The sequence below is a fragment of the Lipotes vexillifer genome, unplaced genomic scaffold, assembly GCF_000442215.2.
Source record: "Lipotes vexillifer unplaced genomic scaffold, Lipotes_vexillifer_v1.1 scaffold1691, whole genome shotgun sequence".
NCBI classification, from domain to species: Eukaryota; Metazoa; Chordata; class Mammalia; order Artiodactyla; family Lipotidae; genus Lipotes; species Lipotes vexillifer.
In genome coordinates, this window is record NW_006789046.1 from 2,854,706 (window position 1) to 2,857,908 (window position 3,203).

Below are 3,203 nucleotides of genomic sequence, written 5' to 3' on the forward strand. Positions count from 1 at the left end.
GGGGGGGGGGGGGTCCACTGTCCAGGGACTTTGCCCCAGCCTGCACTGTGGGGCCCTGTGGGCAGGCAGGCGCTGACACGTCGCTCTCTGGCCACCAGGGGGCACAAGAGCGTGTCCTTGAGCATCTGATGTTGGGCGGGGGGCGCCCAGCCGCAGAGGGCATTTATTGTCATCGAAGCCAGCCCCATGTCTCTCCAAAACGCTCTGGACCGGACCCTCTTTGTCCAGGGTTGAGATAGTCCTTCCAGAAAGAGCTGTCCACTGGGGGCTCCCAGTGAGCCCACTAGGGGGCAGTGCTTGGGCTTAAAACAGACAAAACATCCCACCGGTTTCTCACCGTCAGAGGTATCACCCCGGCTAACCCCAGCTGTGGGATTTACACGCGTGCCTCAGCCGTTTCTGGTGTGTGGAGTCAGAAGTCACACGTGCCTCGACTGTTTCTGGCGGCTGGGAAACCTCCCCATCACGGAGGGGGCGACGGTGGTCAATCCCAGCCCATTTTGTTCACCGAATCATACAATTTAACACCAAAAGGGCTGACAAGGACACCTAATTGGACCCTCTGGTCTGCACAGTGAAAGAACTGAGGCCGGGGGAGTAAGAACGCCTCCACCCTGCCCCTGCAGCTGGGCTGGGGCCGGGAACCAGGCATCGTGGGGCGGGGCAAAGCATCAAAGCAAGGGAACAGCCTCAGAAGGTCCTGTCTGATTTGTCTTTAACTCCTCTTTCATGTCTAAGGAAAACTAAAATACCGAGACGGATTTCTGTTTTTGTCGGTAATCGTCTACCCAGATGAATGCTCCTTTCACGCATCTCGGGCCACCATGGACCTCCTTCAACTCCATGGCTCAGAGGGCTTGCAGCCGGTGAGGGCACGACCCTCTCCGCGGGGCCGACTCTTTGGCTTTGTTCTTTATTCTACGTGTTAGCAGTCTCGCTGCTTTAGCTTGGAAGGCAGAATGCTCTGGCCGCCCTCGCTGCTGGAGCCCCGTGCCAAGTCAGGAGAACCTGGGGGAGGCCGAAGACCGGGAACCAGAACCGAGGCTCTCCCGATGGATCCTCAGAGATGTGCTATGAGACTTTGAGCAAGGAAGCCTGGCCTCCCCAGGAATCCCCCCATCCCCTGAACCCACACTTCTGCCCGCTCTTCAATTCTCTGCACAACCCCCACCCCCTGCAGTGGATCAGCTGGGCCCCCCACCTCCACGTTCTCTACCTGCCAAGGGTCAGGACCCAGAGACCTTCCAAATGACAGAGAGACTGCTTGGACAGCCCCCCTCCTCAAAATGTCCACTACCTCCCGTCCACTTGGCAAAGAAAATTTGTACATGTAAATGTAATTTATAAAATACATATTAAACGAATCTCTCCCTCTCTCTCCTCGCCCCCTCTACCCATCTATCATTTCTCCAGGCTCCTTGCCAGGGTGGGCACCACCCTCCCCAGTCTGCTCCCACCCTTCGCCTGCATTGCCCAGCACCCCTCATCCCGTGTTTAAGTTCCCTGCTTCACGTACTGCAACGTGCCTACACGTCACCTGGGAAATCTTGTGAAAATGCAGATTCTGATTTGGCAGATCCGGGACAGACATTTTCCAAAAGCCCCCAGGTGCTGCCAAGGCACCACAGTTTGAGCACCAGGTTCCAACCACACCCCCAAACTCCTGGCACCTGCCCACCTCCTTCTCCCTGGCCAGGAGCACCCTTAGTCCTTTTCTCTTCTGCTAATAACCAGGCTAACAGGACTGACAACTGCCCCAGGCCCGGTGCTGGGCATCCCTGCATCATTTTCACTCATCCTTACAACCCTAAAGGTTAGGGTTCCTTCCGAGAACACTTCCTCATTAATAGTTTTTACCCCATCACAGGTCTCGTATGGACCTGCGGTAAATCTTTTAAGGAGACAATATTCATTCATTATTATACTGAATTCACTAATGAAGAAACCATGATGAGAAGTCGATTAGCCTAAGGCTGACCACTTTTTAAGCCATGGGGGCTGGATTTGAATTCAACAGGCTGCCCTCAGTTCACATCAAAATCCTACCCAAGGGACCTCCCTGGTGGCGCAGTGGTTAAGAATCCGCCTGCCAGTGCAGGGGACACAGGTTCAATCCCTGGTCCGGGAAGATCCCACGTGCCACGGAGCAACTAAGCCCGTGCACCACAACTACTGAAGCCCGCCCGCTCTAGGGCGTGTGCTCCACAACAAAAGAAGCCACCGCAACAAAGAGTAGCCCCTGCTCTCTGCAACTAGAGAAAGCCGGCGTGCGGCAACAAAGACCCAACGCAGCCAAAAAAAAAAAAAGAAAAGAAAAACAAAATCCTACCCAAGACCCAACTCAGGTGCTTCATGTTCCTTCTGAAGGCCTCCCAGACCCTCAGCTGGAACAAACTCCCCCTCTGCTCTTTTTTGCTTGTGTTTCTCACATTGTCTCATTCTGCAGAGAGTTTTTCTTGGCCTAGAAGATTCTGCACAGCAGACCTGTGACCTCCTCTGGGCTTGGGATACGGTCTTGTTCATCTTGGACCCGCCAAGCATCCTGCAGCACCCTGAACTCAACAAATATTTGTCAGATTGAATTCTCCAAATTTGTTTATTGACCTATTTCTGTATTTCCTCTGTTTCTCCTTGGCGCCTTGATAATTACTCTCTTTTTCCTTTTCCATGCCAAGCTTGCATCACTTGAAAGGAAAAGAGGTTTTCCTTTCTTCAAATATTTTTTTTTTCCTGAATCCAAAGTAATATATATTCATTTGGGAAAAGCTGAAAAATAACAGCAAAAGAAAGTACAGAGCTATCTTGGACTCTTTTGTCCCCAGGGTTCCTCAGCCTCGGCACCATTGACATTTGGGCTGGATCAGCCTTTGTCGTGGGAGGCTGTCCTGTGCATGGTAGGATGTTTAGCAGCATCTCTGGACTCCACCCACTAGATTCCATCAGCACAGCCCCACCCCCAGTTGCGACAATCAAAAACATCTCCAGACTTTGCCACATATCCCCTGAGAGGCAGAAATCCCCCCAGTTGAGAATCAGTCCTCTACCCTCAATGGAAGTACACTTTTGCACGTTGGTACGTTTCTTTCTAAGTCTGGAAAAGGGATTTTCTGTACCTAGATAGAAGAGATGGAGACCAGGATGCAGCTGGTGCAGGGGTGATGCTATCAGTTGCAGGGGGCGGAGGTAGCCCGCGATGACCCAGC